The 22,346-nt window shown below is 37.8% G+C and overlaps 1 protein-coding gene across 5 annotated transcripts in view; it reads right to left on the reverse strand.

Annotated features, from left to right (window-relative positions):
* afap1l2 (actin filament associated protein 1-like 2) overlaps nucleotides 1-22,346 on the reverse strand; it is a 56,594-nt gene that overhangs the window by 30,335 nt on the left and 3,913 nt on the right. The window contains exon 1 of one of the 5 annotated variants that reach the window (XM_022668973.2): nucleotides 18,852-18,982. The exons of the other annotated variants lie outside the window; for them this stretch is intronic. The gene's annotated coding sequence lies outside the window, so the exon portion shown is untranslated. Of the gene's footprint in view, nucleotides 1-18,851; nucleotides 18,983-22,346 lie in introns of those variants that run through there. 5 annotated transcript variants of the gene reach the window in all.

The following is a 22,346-nucleotide window of genomic DNA, read 5'->3' on the forward strand; positions in this document are numbered from 1 at the left end:
AGATCATGTGTGATGTAAAAGGCTCTGCTTTGTCGCTCTGTCTATGAGCGCATCCCACACAGATCCTCCAGGGGTCCGCGCGGAGTCAGCCCACCAAACCCACTCGGACCAGGCTATGAAGCTTCTCTTTGTGCCTCTGTTATTGTCAGGAATAAGTCTGCTTTACGACAGAAATCAATGTATTCTACAAAGCAAAAAGGAAAGTATGCCAGATCGTCACCCTCATGCTAACAATATAAATGCAATAAAACACTGATTAAAAACCATCATCCACTCTCTGAACACTTCCAAAAAGACTGCACAGTATTTATCCTCCTTCAGCAAACTGCACGGCCAATGTTATTTGAGAACTTAATAACGGCTGGTTTCACACTCCGGTAAATATTTAATCTGTTTGCCAGCAAACTGCAGTTAGCACTCGCTCCCTGCTGACAATCAGGACTTCTTCAGGGGGAATCACAGCACCTCCGACACTTCAAAGAGTTCAGAGACAATTTTCTGCAGTGTAAGGGAAAGGGAACTGCGGCAGCTTTGCCTTCAGGACATACTGAGCCCAGTTTTCAGAGACCTCCTCTATATCCCCATCTCACTGCTGAGTCAGCCGACAGAGAACATAAGCAACCATGTGTCAATAGTTTAGAAACGCACACCACATGTTACTGTTGTAGTGTATTCACATACAGTTATTCCCAGTGCTTTTGGAAGATGTCTACTCTAGTTGCAAATGATTGAAATGTAAAAGTTTGTCCAAAAGACATGATATTTTCTTCACTGAGTAATAGCAGTGGACAAAGAAAACAGACCATGTGCTTGTGGTAAAGCAGAGATACCCAAAACAATATATTCCTACATTAAAAACCCTTCCTTAGAACCTTAAATGTATTTTAAAAGCGCTGGAACAGCTTTATTGTCCTTTTTTACATATTTGTAACAACATTCTTGCTTAATTAACTTGTTTAAGGTAAAAAAGACTTACTTTTGGTTCACCAACTGTTTAATAGAATGTTAGTAGTCTGATGATTTAGGCTACTGAAATGACCATGAGCACATAATCCTGACAAATTACAAAAAAAATTATTAGGCCAAAATAAATGGCCATTTAATTTTTTGTTTAATAAAAACTTGCTTGAAAACATGTTCACAAATTAGCCTTTCTGTTTCATACTACATCTACATGTTCTAGAATTTTTTCAGACAATTTTGTACAGCTTTACTGATGTTAAACTGAGGAAGCTGCCAAAAGTTGAAAACAATTAGGGCTGTCCCTAACGATTATTTTTTAAACGATTATTCTAACGATTATTTTTTTCGATTAGTCGACTAATCTATTCATTGAGAAACATATTTAAATAATTATTTTACGTTTTAAAGCAAACGATAAATTACTATATTTATATATAATAACAACAACAACAACAACACAAGCCTACTAAACCAAACCCCACACTTATAATCACTTACATGTACAGCACGTTGTTTAGATCTATAACGCTAAAAATGGATAAGCTCCCATACACCACAACCGTGTGCTGCACTGTTTTCTGTGACCGCTAGATTTTGTGACCACTGGCAAGTAGTTCTCAGCAGACCGGTGCACTGGCCGATTCGAAACGTGTTCGTTTCTAATGTTTACCCCGACTGGCCAAAACGGTTCAGTTTAGGGCTGAGGGTAAGGTGTAGGTATAGAAAGCTTCCGTTTTGCCAATGAACGCTCATAACCGTGAGCACTGGTCACAAAATTCCGACGGTGACAGAAAACGGTGTGACACCGCAGCGCCGACGGCGCTAGCTAAAATAACTTAAGGCAGCTAGCTTAGCTAAACACCTGAACTTATGAATAATGCTACTGTTTCTGGAAACTGCGAAATGCCATGCACAAATATAAACCAAAACTGTATAATTTCTGCCTGTGGCAGGTTTAAAACCTTTGGTAGACAGCCTTAAGTCTTTTTAAGGACACCCGCGGAGACCCTGATGTAAACGGTAACTTACTGTGTGACCCTGTTGACATAGTGCTCCTGGATGTTTGCGCTTCAAGTGCTCCTTTTGCACATATGGCAGAGGACCACATTGTTGCCCTTTTGCGTGAAATGCAACCAAACTTTAGATGCCCGCTGGCGTTTTTTGTAGCTGGAGATTGCTCTCCGGAGTCCATGCTCTCTAGAGCTTAGATTCTCTGCCCGAACCCGACATGACCCGAGGCCCGCCCGTAAATCCGACCCGGGCTCCAGAAAATAGTCCGAGATGTAGGCGTCTGTTTTTTAATTATATTTTTATTTAAAAAAAAAATAACGAAAACTGAAAGTGAAACTAAACTAATTTATTTATAAGCGCTGTTTTCACTACCGCAGTTCTACAGCGGGGGTGTTGTGCCGATTCTGTCCGCGAAGCGGGAGTCAGATTCAGCAGAGAGTCGGATTCGGCACAAACGCGGCGGCACCTCGCGGTCCGCGGTGTCAGTTGTAAGCGCTCGCGCTAGCCGCAAAATACGGCAGAAAACACTGAGGAGATCAAAGAGAACCTTCACCTGTGAGTAGCTCTCACCAGAACAAGCAAATCTCTCTCTCTCTCTGTGTCTCTCTCTCTCTGTGTCTCTCTCTCTCTCTCTGTGTCTCTCGCACGTGAACTCCTCCGCGTTTGACTTGCAGAACTGTGTTTAGCTGTTCTTAAAAATCATTTTAATTAAATAATAGTTCTATGCTTCTATGTTACCGTGTTAATTAACATAATTCTGATCATATTTCGCTCATTAAAACAGCCCGAAAACAGCCAGTTGGAATTTTTGGGCCCGATCTAACCTCTAATGCTCTCCACAGGCGCCGCCATGTTTACGACGCGCCGACGCACGTTATGCAAATCGATGTATTTTTGTAATCGATGACGTCGATTATGTCGACGCGTCGCCCCAGCCCTAAAAACAATAACAAAAAAAATCTGCATACCTGGTAATAATTGTATGGGTGTAGGGAAGAATTCAATTCAATTCAAATTCAATACATGTACGATGTATTATGCAGACTGATATATGCATCAAAGATTTGCTTGGCTTGTGTGTAATTCATTCCTTCATCAACGCTCTCAATTAATGCCAATGCCTCTGGAAGTAACACAACGCCAAAGCATGAAAAAATGTTTTTTTTTTTTTGCCCGCCACCACCCCCCCCTCTTCGGAGGACCAATTTTACTTTATTGTTTATTAAAAGTTTATACAAAGTTTTAGGTAGTGTGAGCATTGTGACGAGAAGACAAGAAAAAAAGAAAAAAAATAAAGAAAAAAAATGGAATCAAAAATAAAAACTAAATTAAGAAAAAGTGGGGAGTAGGGGGGGGGGGAGGGGGGGAGGATGAGGAAGAGAAAAAAAAATGTAGTAGTAGTAATAATAATAATAATAATAATAATAATAATAATAATAATAATAATAATTACTGAAGCAAACAAAACAATTTGTAAACCATAAGAGAAACAGGAGAGGGAAAGAGAGAGAAGAAAAAAAAACCTAAATATTTACAGAAGAGAAAGAATAGAGAAATAGATAATGAAGATATATACACATACATATATATATATTTCCCTTGTTTGATGTTATGTGGGATTAGATAGAGAGAAGAGAAAATAGTTAGAGAGAGAGAGAGAGAGATAGTAGAGAGATAGTATCTGCCCTGTGTGTGATTGTGTGTGTGAGAGGGTACAGGAACATTCGGGTATAGGTTTTAGATTTACGGGATGGTTATTGTTCAAAATGGCTGTGTTAGTGGTGTATGAGTGATCTGTGTGTGTTAGTGGTGTATGAGTGATCTGTGTGTGAGAGCTGATGACGTCACTGATGTAAAAGGTTGTTTAGTGCTGTCCATGTGTTCATGTGTTCTTGAGTTCTGTTTTTAGTAGATGCTGATATTTGTTCCATTTCTATATGTTCTTTGAGTGAGTTTTCCCAGTGATTGATTGTGATGTTTCCTCTTGATTTCCAGTTTGTTAGGATGTTTTTTTTGGCGATGGTTAGCGCCACCAAAAGTGCCCTGGTTTCCTCCTGGTTTAGATTTGTGTTTGAAGTGTCTCCTAGCAGACAGAGTGATGGGGATGGGGGGGTGGGCTGTTTCAGTAGTGGCGTTAGGTGGTTTACAATCAATTGCCAGAAGTGTTTGACAGGTGGACAGTACCATAGAGAGTGCATGTAATTGTCTGCGGTGTTTAATGAACAGTGTGTACAGATTTCAGAGTCTACTAATCCCATTTTATGTAGTTTTTGTCTAGTGTAGTGAACTCATGAAAAAATGTTTTACAGTAAGTAGCAAGGTAGCCTTTTCATGAATAGCAAAGCCTTTTTTTTCTCTCAAAACGTTTCATTTTTAACTGATTAGTCCAGTTCATCAGCATTTGTTAAAACAAAGCTCATCTGCATTCTCTATACATACAGTAGCTTACTTCAAAACACAGAGTTCACAGTTTCAGTCCTGAGTCTGCAATAAAGACTGTTTGCACAAGAAATGCTGCAAATTCGAACAACACACCACAACTCTACTAGACTAAACACTTAAGGTTTGTAACAGTAAAGGTTTTGATTTGCCTTTCTTACCAGCATATGGGCTGTCTAACATTTCACAATGAAGAAACTAAAAGATGCCCAGCTTTGTGGGTATTGATTACTTTTGTTTTCAGACCTCCAGTCTTTAAACCATTACTTATCGAACTCAATTTAAAACTGGAGGGAAATCTACATTAATACCAGTAATGCATGCTTCTACAGAAAAGGCAGAGGTGTTTTACTGGAAAACCTGATGCTAAAGCAGAGGCAATTACCTCTGCCATTAAGGAGCTCATAATTACTGTTATCAAGTTCAAAACATCCTTGTGGAAGTCTGCTGTATTATGAGTCTGTCAGTCTCAGTCAACTAGACCATTTTTTTTCACCTTTTATGTAGAAAGTCTGATAACAGCAGTTTTACTCTGTAATTCAACATTTGCAAATGATTTACCAGCAGGAAATGGTCTGCTTTTTGCAATCATGGAAAGTTAGTTTTTTTTTTTTACATGTTGCCCACAACAGTCACCTCTGTGTTCCTTCTCACCAGCAGCGGAATTCTCAGTAAGCTCTCAATCAGCAAGTTGCAACACCTGCCCACACAGAAAGTAGTTGAAGGGGTGAGCAAAGTCCACATGAATTATCTCAGGTTCAGAATCACCTCAATCATCTTTTGAATTTCTACAAATATCAGGATAGGTGTGTGCAATCTTACCTGCACACAGCCAGTGTGACTGCAGGTTTACTTTATAAACAAGCAGCAGCAGCACACCTGATCCCACTTGTTGAATCAGTTGGTCAGTCTCTAAACAGCTGATCAAATGTATGGAAATGAAAAGACAGCCCTGATTTAGGATTTTTTTTGGGTCTTATTCCCATAAAAAAGGAGAATCATTTTGCCACAACTAAAATGGATTTTAGTTAAAAAACTAAAGTAATTTTGGTATTATTTATAATTATAAAAAAAATCACAACTGAGACACACACACAGTAAAGCATAACAAGGAATTCTCATTTTTAGCTAAGTATATTATATCCTGTGAGCTAAGCTGAAGAACAAAGGGCAATTCAAGATTTCTCCTCGATGCTCTCAGCCTGCATGTGTATATGTTCAGTTCCGTCAGCAGCTCACCTGATTTACCAAATTTACCAACTTACCAAACCAGTTGTTGATATGATGAGAACTAAAAATAACTCTATTAAACTCAGATGAGGAGAGATTAAATGTTTTAAGGAAAACAGGGCTGTAAAAGCTCTTTTTTTTTTGTAAAATTGCTGTTTGTATTTATTGTAATGCTAGTGTTTTACTGAGCTAATAAACCCTTACTTCACTTTCTTCACTGAAATTCCCACAGGTGCCTAAAACATTTGCACAATACTGTATACAAACAGAGCTCTAGAAAAAATAACCACTAAAAAGATGAGTTTTTGATTTTACCAAATTGAAAACCTGAGAACATGCCAAGATGCATGAAAACTGTGATTAAAAACCAGGGTCATTGCACCAAATATTGATTTCTGAACTCTTAAAACTTTATGAATATGAACTTGTTTTCTTTGCATTATTTGAGGTCTGATTTAGAAACTGAAGTGGTCTCTTTTTTGGTCCAGAGCTGTAAATATCACAAGCAATTGTTGAAAAACAGTAATACATTTTTTTTTCAAAATTAGGATTCTATTGTGGTATACATTTTGACCATGTCATCAAGTCCTAAATGGAATATTAGCGCTGTGTATTAGCAAGAACTTGGTAACAAAATACATATCACTATGCAGGGGTTATGATTTAATATACTGCGAGCAAGGTGATATACTGTGATCAATCATTTATGTTTTAGAAAAAAAAACTGTCAGTATCATCATAATTCTAAAATCTGAATTAATCTCTATGGAATATTGCTACAGAAAAAATATCGCCATTTGGCCACAAATGAGAAAATACTCTGGTGAATTTTATCAAAATGAACCACTCCAAATCAACATAGCTGAGTCATGATGCTTTGATGGATTGTTTTACTGCTGCAAGTTTCACTTTCACAGACTGCATTTTACAACATCCAAATGTATCTCAACTATGGTAAGTCTAGCTGTCCAGCACTAGAGGAACATGGAATCTGCTCTTTGCTGTGGTGTGCATTCACTTCCCATTGTGATGTGAACTGATATTTTCTCTCAACATTTCCCCTGCCGTGTGTTTTCACAGATTGACTTCGATGCCCTTCTCCAGATGGACCCTGGGAATGTGAGTCAGCTGACTCCAGCCCAAATTGGCCTCTGTTTCCATTGGTTTACAGCTCTGGCCACACGCCAACTCCCAGTCCATGGTCCGACACACTGAGAGTACAACACCACATCCCTGTAACTGCTATAGACGAAGTCTTCCACTTCCTCAATACAATGAAACCTGTGCCTGAACAGCCCCATAGTTTCCCATCAAACTCTGACCATAAGGATTATTTATGGAAGAGCAGGTAGCATCTGCTCGGGTTCATAAGGTGTGCAAGCTGTCAGAATGACTGCTCAAAAGATTCTGAGAGATTCCTGTGAAAATAAATTATAAAGGAAATTTTATAGCACAGTCAGATCATGTTTAAAGACTTCATGCCTGCCTGCCTGTCTCTACTGGTCACCGGTACCTGCTTTTAAGCGGTGAGGGGGTTTCCTCCCTGTCAAAGTGAAACGCTTCCTTCTTCTTAAACAAAGATTCATCTCAGATAAAAGTGAAAGGATTATTTTCACTTCTTGTGTCCGGTCAGTCCAGAGCCAGTATTTTCTGATATCATAAACAGATGTAAAAAAAACAAAAAACAAAAAAAAAAAAACACAATACTAACTGAAATGAGGAAATTTTCATGTCAGCATTACTGGTTTTGTTGTTCCTGACCTGCTGACCTGATTTTACACATTTTTAGGACAAATCAGATCATATGTTAAGTGCATCCTTATATGGCATTTCAGCATTTTTAACGTTGGATTAGGATCAATAATTATTACGCAATATTAGCGTTGATATTGCATTGATATATTACATTTAATAAACAATAGTCACTGCTTTTCACTTTAATGTTTTTATAAAAGATTTATGCGTGAGAAATAGTTGCAATAAACAATATTATTCTTTTAAGACCATTTAATGTTGCTATACAATAGATACATAAGTAAATATGTAATTTCTGCTAATGAAATTAATGTAAAAACAGGCCCAGCTATATATTAAGTTCCCTTTTCATTTTTTCATTGTTAAAACAAAAACTGACATTATTTCAACCACATTTCAAACTTCAAGGTTGGTCATGTGCCAGCTGGGTCATCACTCAGAAATGATCCCATTTTTTTTTCAAAAACAAAAAGGGAGAAAAAAAAAAAAACAGTACGGTAGTTTAAATATAGTTGTGTTTAAAATTGATATTTTAGCAGTGTAGCTGATCGGAGAGGCTGTCCACACAGCCTCTCTATTTCTGCTTGGCTCTAAACTACATGCTGGTAGCAGCTGTGGCTAGTACACTTATCACAGTCCAGGCACCATGTCATGTACGTCAGTTGTTTGATTCCATAGTTGAACCTTCACTCCCTAAATGACGGGTTTTCAGTGCTGTAGGCGGTCTGTCACCGCACTGTGGTTGGCCATATTTTGAAGCAATCTCTCTTCTTTAAAAGGACAAAGCCTTTGCCAAAAGCTCCGCATCCGCTGAGCTGCAGACCAACACCAGTGTTCACAGAAACTCTGCTAATAAATCAGTGGTAACCTTTCTTGTTCGCAAGCTGCACATTTTAACAGCACATATAACGTTTATATTGTAATTTTTTTATAACATTTATATTGTCAAGCTTTATTTTCACAGGTATGTAGTAGCGGTGTACCATATCGTAACGTACGCAATAATATTGCCAACATTTTTGAATATCGTGAACGATATTATACCCTAAAAATATCGTGCCTCTCATCAAATCAGGGAACCATTTTTATTATTTTTTTTTTTTTTAGCAAAAGAAAAATTCCCACCATTTTCGCTTACCATTATATCTCTACTAGAGATAAATTATATATGTCCAGTATAATTTATTTTACTTTAATCCTGGATACCTGGAGATATTTGGAGAAGTGCATTAAAATTATCATGACATTCTGGATCATTGACTTCTATTACAAATCTGATCAAATTCTTGTAGTTTTTAATATCGCAGGTAGGGGTGTGACAATATGCAATAATAAAATACATTTGTCATTGTGTTGCAGTAGTGTATTCTTGAAAAAAAAATAATTTATGTTGCCAAGAGTATCGTTATCGCAAAAATACCATGAAATATCGTGATATTATTTTAGGGCCATATCACCCACCCCTAGTATGTAAAACATAGGAGTTCAGCAAGTTGCTGGACCATGGTTTAGTAGATCAGGACCGCGACCAATTTTGGTCAGAACAAACTCTGGTCCTTTGTACCGGAACATGGTTTATGCCCCCCTTTCATACCTGCTACTTTGGTTCTGACCAAACTAAAAAGTCCAAAAGGCCGAACCAAAAAAGACAGGTGTAAAAACATAATACTTTAAGTGTACTAGAATTTATTAATTTATTAAATTAGAATTTATTCTTGTGCAGTGATTATCTGTTGTTCAGATTAAAAGAATGACCACAAATAACCCATGTTTGGTGCCAAGATTACGTGCTTTGTTAGTTTTCATTGGAAGATGCTAAGCTAATGTTGCTAACAAACACTGGATTTAGACTTTCATGAACTATGGAAGCCATTCCAATTACCTAAAAATTCCAAAATATACATATTTTTCATTATTAAATGTAATGCCATCTCATTATTTTGAGATACTAAGTCGCTATTTCAAGATGCTCATTGAGCATTTTCATTGTCTCAAAATAAATATTTAGTATTTCCAAATTACTTAATATCTCACAATAATGATTTACCATCTAAATATTGTTCAGAATCTGAAAATAATAAGATAGCAATTAACTTAATAATAAAAAAAACAATAATTGCTGGATATTTGTATATATATGAATTGTTGGAAATGGCTTCCATAGTAAACACAAACCCAAATGCTTCAGAAATCCAAAAGCTAAAGTAAGACAATCCTTGTCACTGATTTATTTGTGCCAAACAGAAGATCTGACAGCTTTATAAAGTTACACATTTTTCCTGATGTTATTATAATTACTTATACAAAAAATATTAGCTTATATCAGCACTAAATCATTAATAATGATAACTATAATCTGCTCCAAAAGCACATAACACTGTTAACCTCCTTTGAAAACTGGTAAATTGGCACTCTTATCCATTTCCTCTATTACAAAGAAGATCTCATGAACAGAGCTTTATTGTTTCATTGTTTGCATCAACTTTAGCATTGCTTATAAGACTAAAAATATGTTATAATCTTTTCATATTTCCTTCAAAGTATGTATTTTTGTGGTTGATTGGTTGTTGAGGTTATGTATGTACAGCCTGTAATTAACTGCAATCTTTTCTGCTAAATAGTTTTGAAATAAGCACAGACCAGAATGAGACCAGAATGAAAGACGATGACAAACTAAGAGTGATTTGAACAGAAGCTAAAGAATCAGATTCTTAAGATCAGTCAACTCACAAATACACCTACAAACTACATTTAAAACAAAGCACCATTCAAACAGAGTGTAGCAAAACACAAGCCTAGCACATACAACTGCAGTGAACTGTCAGTCAACCGAAACAATACAAGTAATGTATCAGTGCTTGTGGCATTCTCTGCAATGTTCTCTGACAGCTGGTACATGCACAAACTCCAGTCTGGTCTTTGAACAACGTGTAGGGCCTTAAGCTGTGAACTTGGAACACACCATGGTCTGGCTCTCTGGCTCCAGTCTATGCATTTCAGTTTATTTGTCTTGAGCAATCAGGATTAAACCACTGGCTAAAGGAAATCAGATTTTACAACAGAAACTGCAGCAAAAACTCAATTTCCCACAATTACCCCTTATCGAATGCAGCCAAAATATTCTCTTTGGCTAGGCTGTGTATAATCAAGAGTGCAAAAAGCACACTAGTTATGGGTGAGATGGGTGGGAAACCACAGCCAAAAATATCAGCACTTTATTTCATCCATAAAGAAGAGCAACATCTTCAAAAAGGTTGTGCCAAAACCCATACAAGAATAGTAGAACATCCTTTAACTCCAACATGTAACTGTAACTATGGTGCTGCCATTTGTTTCATTAGTGCCTAAGAAAGTACTGTCTCAGCACTACAGTAGTTCACATGCCAGTAAACGGTGCAGGCTACAATTTTCTTTTTACTAGGCTATCCAAACTACTGTGTTATGAAGGATCACATAAGTTAAACTTACACTAACACTAAAGTTAAACAGCAACTGACCAATCCAGACTGTACAAACTGTCTTATTGTATTGCACAAAGAACATGAACAAAAAAATAAGTAGTCAGAGAAGGTCTGAGGAATCCCTCTGGCAGCAGCCTGAGTGCAGCTGTGCTGATTTCAATCAATCACTCACTTAAATATCAACACAGTTTTTTATGATAGTGCATGAACTCTTTCACTCTGATCTTCCAATGCAGATCTGATATATTTCATCACAGAACTGCACCCAGGGCTGCATTATTGTGTGCATAACTGTATACGAGCTAATATCTTTGCTAGACATGATAGTTCTATTAGTGGAATGTGTTTTCACAGTTTCACACGTTGGGCCAGAATGGTCACCTATACATGCTATACATACATATGGACATTTGGAGTGCTTTGCTTACCAATCCCCCAGTTAACGATATTTGGTTAGTAGAAAGTTAACACTCTTAGAATGATCAATCTGTCAAGTTTCAATGTTCTTAGAGAGTTTTAATTTTGTAAACATTCTGGTAATGTTGCTGCAACACAACTTGTGTCAATGTTTTAATTTTTAGTTTTAGGGATGTTACTTTTAACGTTTCCATAACATTAGTATTTGTCTAGATGGAAATGTTGTGTGTTATGCAAATCATTATTATGTATAATGTTTTCTTAGAGCATTCATGGAACATTATTTCTGTAATGTAACAAAAGCTAACCTTTCTAAAACTTTAATGTTGCGTAACATTCTTTTAACAATCTCTGTTAGCAAAACCAACACCTGTAAAATAAGTCAAATCTTACAAGTTTTTTAAGGTTTGTCTTGGCTTCAAAACAGTCAGAGTAGTCAGGTTTTTATTCAAATGACTTGCAAAAGTGAACCATTATAAATTTCTGCAGAAAGGACAGTGAAATACGTTTTTTCCCATTTACTACAGATAAGGTAGGCTATTGTGATTAACATCATAAGAAAGATTTGAGGAATTAACTTTTTTTTTAATACTTTTTTGCTTTTAGTAGAAACATTAATTCATACATTTGCAGTCTTTATAACACTATGTTGCTGCAGTTTAAAGATGCCGGCCCACCAAATCAGGGCTGAAATGTCTAACAATTATCTGGGAGTGCAACCCAACTAGTTAGTTACAGAGACAGAGGAACAGAGTGACAAGTAAAGTATATGTTAGTTGTTGAAACAGGGACAGGCTTTTGGCACCAGTGTTAACTTGCGAAGAGGGGTTTACTATATAACTGTAAGAAATGATTTAAAAAGCACAATGGTATCTCAAAATTACAAATTCATATACCAGTTAGATTATTTTAGGTATATAACTGTGATATAATTCAAATAGCATGTCTACTGAATCTACCTATTAACAGAAGAACCATTAACAAAGTAGTACAATACAGGGAATACAATTAGTACCAACCATTGCATGTAATTAAAAAAGAAAAATCTAATCAAAATTCATATTTCAGAATCAAACTGATGCATCTTAATTAATCTTACACTGCCAAATTTGTAACTTCTGTAACCAGTAGCATCGCTGGTCAGCTTAAAGTCAGCAGTTCAGGCCGTGCTCTCTGAACCTGCTCCAGCAGTGCTATGCTCTCTGCAGGGGAGCAAAACAGGAACAGATGCGGTGGAGAACCCCCTGTTCCAACAATAACCACCTCGCTCAGCCTCCCTCTCTCTTCTGCTTTCCGAACAAACAACCTACACACAATAAAGCCAGTGCAAAGCCCTCTCCCACTGCCTACTGCCCTCCTACACACACACACCTCTCCAATCTGTGTTGAGATTTGTCCATGTTTCCTTTTTGTCTTTTCTCATTGTAGGCTTGCTTGCATTAGTTATGGTAGCTTTTTCACAGAAGTAACACTGGCGTATTGGCTTATGGTTGACATTTGCTGCACAGATGATAATTATGAGTAATGGTGCTGGCAAAACCGTGATGGCTTTGGATGTGGCCTTTGTTTAAAAGGGAATCTGAGTTCATTTCTGTGAGTGAGTCACACTGCAAAGTGTGCCAGTGGAACATGTCGCTGAGGCCTCTATATTACACAAATGGATCTGTCCATGTCCCTCTAACACACAGGATCAGTTAGCAGCTGGACACAGGCACCTGCTTCATATTGCCTCAGTCCAATCTCCACAATTTATGCATAATCACTCAACAGAAGACTGTTCTTGCTCTGGATAGTTAGGTAAAAACCCTTACGATATGTTTTATTTGTTTAAATGTTAAAAGTGCACACTACAGTTTGTTGATGCTTAATAAATAGAATAATTACACAGTTCAGTTCACACTGTGGTTTGGACTTCACGATTCAGTATAATTTAAAAAAGCAGCCAGTTTGTTTAAAGACTAGCACATGCCTCGTTTAATGCACTTAAAGCCAGTCACTGCATATTGTTTTAACCACAGATCATGTTAGTGTGTTTTGTGCTGTTGTGAATGTGTCAGACACAGCAGGGCTGCTGGAGTTTTTAAACTAGCCCACAGCATTCTGTGATGACCACCGACAGAGAACTAGATGATGACAAACACAAACTTTGCAGTAACAGGTCAGAGCGTCTGTCTCTGGACCATCTAGGTAGGAGTGTCTAGTAGAGTGGACACAGTGTTTAAAAACTCTGCAGCACTGCTGTGCCCGATACATTCACAACAACACAAAACACACTAACAAAAACACCACCACCACCACACTGCCATTGTGACATGACAATAATCCAGCAACCAAATAAAAGCTGCTCTGTGGTGGTTCTGTGGGGTCCTGACCATGAAGAACAGGGTGAAAAGAGAATAATAATGTAGTACGCAATGAAACAGATGGACTATGTTCTGTAATTATAGAACAACAAAGTGCTCCTATATGCTCAGTGGAGTTGATACGATGGACAGTAAATGTAGAAACGAGGAGGTGGTCATAATTTGACTTGACTGTGTACAATAAAGTGTAGACATGGTATAATGTGTACAGTAGAATTGCGAAAAATTTATTGCTCAAGGCTTACCCATTTTACAGGCTAGACTGTAGATAAGCAGGCGAATCTATTGCTCAACTCTGTTGCTCATCATGCCTCTGGTTAATACTACATGCGTTGAGAAAGAATGTTTAAGCCGTTATACAATCTTTACCATGTCACAGTTGAAGGAGGAGGTTTACACTTGCATTCAGGGTAAACATTCCACGCTCTTTTCCGTACTGATAGCAGGTGCCATGCACATGACCTCCACACAGCCTACTCTCTATACTGAGACACACACACACACACACACACGTTTCATTTCTCCAGAGTATGATTGGCTCACCCTTGATTCACTCTGCTGCAGTGCATCCAACCTCTGAGGCTGAGTAGAGATAATTGGCTGATGACAGACCTGACCAAGATCCCTCAAACTCAGTAGCATTACATCTTTATTTCCTTAGGCCACAGAATGACTTGATAAAGTTCAAATCAAGGTGAAAAGACTTCAAAATAACCCCATGATTTAGTACTGGTATCTTGCCATTACAATCCCATTAAGCTTTGGATAAAGTAATGTCTTTAGATTCAGCCAATGGCACTTAAATCTGGACAGGCGTGTAGAGTTCAGCCCAGCAGAGAGAAGACTGCACCCAAACAAGAACATAAAGTGCCTTCACTACACAATCACTGCCAGAATTAAATTCATTATGTGCTGATTGAACAAGAGGACAAAAGAGGGAAAATTCTGCACCCTATAAGATTTAACAATGCATAAATGAGACTGAGATTGCACTTCTGATATCTCCATGTTTGCAGAAGCTCTTGTATTATCCCTATTAGCAGCACCATGGTTGTTCAGGTAACGCAAGCTGTTATAGCCAGAAAAATGTTTTGAAAATAATATATCTGCCTTCACAGTATTAGCAACAGAAGCACACAGAAGCTCTATTCGCTATTCTTTAAAATATTAACATATTTATTTATTAATGGTAATCAAGGAAAAAAAAGTTCAGTCCATTAAACAGAAACTATAAGACATATTACACTACAAACTACATTACAGTCTATCACTGCTGGATACGGTGAAATAATGACAGGGCTGCTCAAATTCTATATTACACATTGTAGGATAAATTACTGCAAAAGACTGATGAGATGAGTTAACAGCTTTTACACATTCATTAACATTGCTAATGTTAGCATAGTCTAATGTTAATGTAAGTTAAACTAGCTGGCTGGGTGTTAAGGAGCTACTGTACTCTATCCACTTAATTAAAATTTGAGTTGAGGGCAAGGCCTTAAGGCTACCTCTCTGAAATAAGGTTTTTGAAGGATGGGATGTCTAAGTCAAATAACATTTTCATCCAGTATTATACTGAAACCTTTTTAAACAGAAGTTGATTTTTTATTGCCTTTCTAAGTGGAACAACTGTCCTGTGTTTTCCCTTTTGTAGGGTGAGCGTTTAAATATCAGTTAGTTTTACCAATACTGAGTATTAAAAAAAACTGTCTGTTAACCCATATACTTTCATTGTAGGACAGTACACAGAACTTGGCCTTGTTTCAGAACGGTTTACGATAAAGTAGTGAGGAAATGACTGAACAACACAGACTTCATTACTGACTCAAAACTACAGCAATCATTGTATTCCCACACATGCCACATATTTTTACCACAGTCAGAACCCTACAACAACACTGCCACTGCCAAACTGCTATTATTACCGTAGACAAATCAGCACTGACCTCCGTCTCAGTGGGAGATAAGACTTAAACAACCAAACCACCCCACAATCACGCTTACCAAGCTTCAGTCAGAACAGGTCATTAACTGGGCCCATTGGCTTAGTGCAGTGTGGGTGTGCAATTTCACTTCCTAATGCTTCAGTGAAGCTCTGTGAGTGTGTTGTGTTCGCTAAAGGGCTAATCAGAGGCAAAGTGTTCAGGCATTTTAAGGCAACATATTAAAAATACAGTATTATCCTAAAGTATTTTTATAACACATGATAGGTATTTTAAAAGTGATGCAGGTGTTGGTGCTGTCATCAGGTGGTCATGAGTTAGACCTCCTGCAAAACCACAGGCATTAGTGTGGTTTGGCCTTGCTTGAGGCGTGAGGATGGATTTCATGATATGGTTGGGTGGTATAGCAGTGTTACAGTATGATGACAATGTCTGTAAACGAGAACAATTTTTAAAAAATATGCTTAAATGGGTCAAAACTTGTTTGTCTATTATCGACTGACTACATTGATGTAATACAGACATGCTTCTGATATTGGCCTAACCCCTTAGACTCAATCTTCCACATGCCACTGAGATTCAGAACTGGACACCCCATACAACTCACATTACAGTACACTGTACTAAACATTAGGTTGGTCCTCTCTGACAGAGTGGTGGGAAACAAACTGGCTTGTGTTCATGTACAAAGTGAAAACTAACCAAATACCATCTTAGTCCACAACAATTCTCTCTGTAAAAAAAATTACATTATCACACTTGCTGCAGTGACTATCATATTTCAGGTGTCAAAAGCTTTTAGTCAGCTGAAATTCCTGTAAGCTGAAATTTATTACAGGAATCACTAAAAACTTATCACTTGACCCCAGTCCACAACGGTTATTAGTTTACTTCTTATAATCAATTTTTAGTTGTTTATTCCAATTTATTTAGATGTTTGGCAAACAAAGTTTTAATAATTTATACAAAAAAAAGAGGGTTTTGATGAAACAATCCAAATGTTCCAAATGTTTAAATTTTATATTTGTAGTTTTTTAATGCCTTTTTTTTTTAAAGCAAGTCAAAATACATTTAGCCTATTTAATATTTAATGCAAAGGTGAATAATATTAAAATTAATTTAAAAACCCGCAAACAAAAAACATGTTTTGGGTCAAATGTCTAATTTGATTTGCTTTGTACGTGGCCGAGAAAGCCCAGCGCAGTGCAAATTGAAAAGCGCTGCAAAAGCACAAAACACATCCATCAAAATTACAACACAGGCGCAGCAAATAGAAAAACGCGCTGCAAATAGAACCACAACACAACGGAAGTGAGTCACAACACAACAGAATTTTCCCGGGGGACCTTAAAAGATGCTGTACCAGCTGTATACAAAGGACAATAAGTGGCAAACAAGCTTCTGAAAAGTAAGTTATGTTTATTACCTGTGATTACCACGGTTGTGTGCATATTATTAAAAGTTCTGCTTCACAAAACGCCTTGTTTGCCACTTATTGTCCTTTGTACACATAGTGAAGTCCGAGACGTTACTGAAGACGCAGCTTAGCTGGTACAGTATCTTTTAAGGTCCCCCGGGAAAATTCCGTTGTGTTGTGACTCACTTCCGTTGTGTTGTGGTTCTATTTGCAGCGCGTTTTTCTATTTGCAGCGCGTTTTTCTAGTTGCAGCGCGTTTTTCTATTTGCTGCGCCTGTGTTGTAATTTTGATGGATGTGTTTTGTGCTTTTGCAGCGCTTTTCAATTTGCACTGCGTTGGGCTTTCTCGGCCACCGTAGCTTTGGATTTCAGGCTAAATGTTTTATTTTGTCACATGCTTAATTCCTAAAATCCCAAATTTCACATATAAATTCAGGGTCTTGTTTTAATGTCTTTGCTGGGGTCGGGCGGTATCCACTTGTTTGTACAGTCATGCCATGTCGACACATTAGCTACCGAATTGTCCGGTATTACCGCAAGTCCTGTGTTTTCGTTGCTACACTACCATCAAATTCCGGGTTACTTTTAAAATTGAAATTGAACTGAATTATGTGTTAAGTGAATTATGCACACTAGTGATGGGCAGATGAAGCCTCATTGGGTGTATGGCACATTTCCCAAACTGTATCGACACTGTGTTGAAACTGTGTTGCTGTATCACTTAATGGCGACATCTGCTGGACTAAGAAAGTCATTGCAAGCAACTGCGCGAGGAAATGCATCGGTCACGTGGTTTTCCTTAAAATGATACGCGGTCTGACACAGGGGTTCGCCTTGTTTGCTCGGTGCATGCGCTGAAGTTTCAGTGTCGTCAGACCCATCGCTACCAAACGATACAGGAAGTGTATCGGTCACGTGGTTTTCCTTAACTTGATACGCGCACCGACACGGGGTTTCGCCTTGACAGCTCGGCGCATGTGTCGAGGTTTCAGGGTCGTCAGACCCATCACTAATGCACACACGTTAAAGTCAGAACCTCGCGTTTAGAGACAGTAATGTCGCCACTTTAAATACAGCAATCATAGCCAAAGCGTATTAATCACAGTATAAGCACAGTGATTACAAAACCAGTTTTAAACTGCTGTATAAACCCGCCAAACCCCCAGAACAAGCGGGAAGTGCTCTAAAACGTGACACATGTAATAATCATTGGTTGAAGGCAGTAGTTAGCTAATACAGTGTATCACTGGGACACAGCGTTTGACAAGCATTACTGCGCTAAAGCAGCACGCCCCAAACCGGGTCGCTGGAGTGTAACGTTAAATAAATTAAATAACTTACACCGTAAGCGTTTTCTTCGTGGTGATGGGTTCTGTACGTTAGTTAACTCACACACTCACTAAGCTAGCCTCAGTACAGACACAGCTGTTTCTAATTAACTAATGGGGACAACAACACGTTTATGAGAGTGAAGCCTTAATTAGCAAAGCTAGATAACGTTAGCTAATTAGCTAACCGCTAACGTTAACAGGCTAACCTCACAACACAGGCCGACAACCACCGCTAACATGCTAGCCGCTAACCGCACAACATAGACCGACAACCACCGCAAACATGCTAACCGCACAAAATAGACCGACAACCATAGTTAACATACTAGCCGCTAACCTCACAACACAGGCCGACAACCACACAACATAGACCGACAACCATAGCTAACATACTAGCTGCTAAACTCACAACGCAGGCCGACAACCATAGCTAACATGCTAACCGCTAACCTCACAACACAGGCCGTGTTCCAGCTTCATGAGGCTCAAATCCCACACATTTAGCAGAAAAAGCTCCATACCTGCTCATTTCGTCGGGTAAATAATCTCCGCAGGGGGTTGTTTCACTCCTTGCACTATCTTGGGTATTTTTTCCCACCCGTTTTCAAAAAGCAGCTCAAATTCTGAGAGCGCCCCCATCCCGTGGCAATCCTTAATGCCCACAATTAAATTAGTTACTCTGGGAGCTAAACCCACAGCAGGAATTTGGTGAAATTTTTCATGCTGTTTTTTTGCTGTTCACATCACATGTGGTTCATGATGTAGAACGAAGAATAAAATAAAGAGAGAGAAAAGACATAAGAAATAAGGATAAGTACGGAGCTCCTAATGGGACATTATGTTTAAAAAAAATTATGCATGGCCACAACTTATTAAGGTGTGGGAACGAGATCTTAACACCTAACAAAGCAAGCATCTCTTAGGGGCTGCGCACAATATGACTGCCTAAGGAAGGTAAACAGGTCTGCATACGGTCTGCGTCTGAGCCCGTCAGCTTTTAGTATGAGAATTAAGGGTCTTTTACTCAGAATTATGCCATGTTTCACTGCAAGAGACTCCAAATATCACCATAATTCATTTAGAGATCAAAATAAAAATAAACCAATTCACTCTCAATTTTTTACTAAAGATTATCCTTGGATTGGGGCTTTGATGTAATATTTAGTCTTCTTCATTAAGCATTAATTTACAAAAAATCAAGCCTTTTATTCTCTGGCCTTAATAAGTTGTGGTCACAACTTAATTATCTAATTTACAAGCCTAAATGATCTTAATTCCACACATTAGGATCTTGTTCCTAAGCCTAAATACAGCATTACTCTAGTCTTTGTGATACTTTTACAACTATACATTATTCTTACTACTATTTATTCCCTTTTCTGTATACTACTAGACTACTATTTAATTAAGTTTAATTTGTTTATTTAATAATTTTAGCAAACAGCTGAATAAATGACTAATGATTGTTAAGCTGTGAGTTTGAGCAAAACGAAAAAGCAAGCAAATCTGGATGATTCAAATATATTAAAATGTGCCTCAACCTAAAAGAGCTTATGGTGACGTATGTGTCACAGGCCATTTAAAAGCTGTGTAATGTTACTTACAACACTCTGTCCTTCACTTTAACTCATGAAGTTCCTAAATGACACATACTGAACATCCTGAGAGCATCACTACAGGAAAGTGTGTGAATGTGTGTGTGTTTAAGTGACCTTATTTATAAAATGTAAGTGTGCTGGGTTAGGTCTGTTCCAACAAGTATAACAATTAAAAATAATAAAATGATTTAGGTTCCATATAACTAATATGATATGATTTCTAGAACAAAATGTTAGAATATAAGTTATGAAATTGCCATAGTGACATATTTACAGTCATGTGACCACAATAAAAAACAAACATAAATGAGCTGCTCACTGAATTTATCTAATTCAGTAGTTTTGAATTTGCCATCAATATTTAGAAATGGGTATGGGCTCTTCTTGTATAAAACAGCCAAAACACCTCAAATACCATTCACTTAAACCTATGCTTTCAGATATGGAGCTTTTTCTTCTAAATGTGTAACTTTAGTCTCAGTTAATGCTGCATGAGATGATTAATCAGTATCACAATTTAACATTAATCCATGGTAAATAAACGGTAAGTGGCACAGCATTTTTCTTTGGTACACTCTACCTGCTCAGTTAGCTCAGCTCCCTTCTTCGTCACTAACACACTGTACTCCTGCTCCTCATCTTAATCACTTCCTTTAATGCTGAAAAAGTGCTGATTCAGAGCTCATCCAGTACATGAGCTGGTTTTATTAAAATGCACTGGGCGTCCCTGAGTCGCCTTCGCTCCTGCTGAAGAGCTGACACACTCAGAACTCAGGCCAGGGCAGTGCAGGGCCCACGGGTGGGTCAGGAAACACGTCTGTATCAGACAGAACCTCAGGGGTGAGATCTGGTTCCACGTGTCTCCTTTGAAGAGAGGAGAGTGGGCGGAAATGGAGGAAATCGGTGGGATAAGAAAAGAACACATCATGGTTTCATTTAGAAATGTGGTCCAGCCTACTATAAGAGAGACCCTCTCGGCCACAGGATGCCTCATATGTTTGATGCCACGCATCAATTCTGTATTTCAAATGAAAATGATAGTGATAACCACGTCACAAGCATGCATCTGAAGCATGCATAGCATTTTACAATCAAAAAGGCATGAATAACGATCATGCATGATGATATGTGAATTATATCTATTGGCTGATAATTAGCTAAATGTATTTATGTATCTGCACATAATAGTTCTATTAACGGTGAACTCACTGGCCCCGCCTTCCACCAACCACAGATTTATTTATCATTCTTTATTAAACTGTCATTCTTGTGCACCTTTTGTATTTGTTTCATAAAAAAAAAACGTTGACTGCTCGACTAATGGGTTTTTAATGATCTGACTCATTAGCTTAGGTGGCAGCCCTACTTTTAAGGCTACTTGATAAATACCTTAAAATATGTACAGTAATCATTTAAAAAACAAAGATGCTTATACATTATGGCTGATTTTAGATCATTTGCACTATCACCAGTATATACCAACAGTGAAGTGACTTACATACAGAAATCAAATCAGTGTAATGTTCTTTATTTTCCATGTGCCACACTACTTGTCCTTGTCCCACTGCATTGGGCATGTCAATGTAAGTAGTACTGTTTTGAAGAGTGTGCATTTATTAATTCATATAAGAATATAAAAGATCCCAAAAACATCTGTTCAATGGTGCTCTCATTTCTTTGATCATGTGTAAAATATTTGGAAGAGTCAAAACTGTTCCAAGATTATTTAATGAAGCCAAAATTAGGACCATCTGGAAGAACAGGTGTTATATTAAAATATCTATTTAAAATGAAAAATAATTTATAAGTGATATGTGAAGCTGCATATCATATATCCTAAAATCCTTGATGAACACATGATAAGGGTAAAGTATGTCTTAAAAAACAAATTCTACTTCAAAAATCCTTCATGGTCAATAAAGTCTAGAAAGATCAGTTTTCACCAAGCTCTGAAACCTTTGGTTTTAACATTCCGACAAAGTTTACCTTGCATTGCAGGTTTTGTAAGAACAGACTACAGCACTTTTTATACAGAAACACAGAACATGCCAGAACTAACATTGATGCTTCTTTTGCGCTGCATCCTGACTCATGTAAGACTGCGGTCTTGTCCAAAGCTCAAAACCACAACTCATGACTAAACCCAAAATTACAAAACCCAAAATTCAGACCATTTATTTTCGTATGGTCTCAGGAGGCCAAGCACCCACGCTCTGGACTCCAGCTATGGCTCAGTGGTGTTGACTGACCACTTACAATTCCCACCAGTCTAATGTCAGACACAGTTTTGAGGTGTTTTGTGGTGCACAAACAAAGCCTCTGGTGATAGTGGTGGTGAACATCTCCCTCAGCGTTTTATCATGGAAAACATTATACGCTACTCCTCAAAAAAAAAAACATGGTCCATCTTCTTTCCTC

The sequence above is a fragment of the Astyanax mexicanus genome, chromosome 15 (genome assembly GCF_023375975.1).
Source record: "Astyanax mexicanus isolate ESR-SI-001 chromosome 15, AstMex3_surface, whole genome shotgun sequence".
Lineage (NCBI taxonomy): Eukaryota > Metazoa > Chordata > Actinopteri > Characiformes > Acestrorhamphidae > Astyanax > Astyanax mexicanus.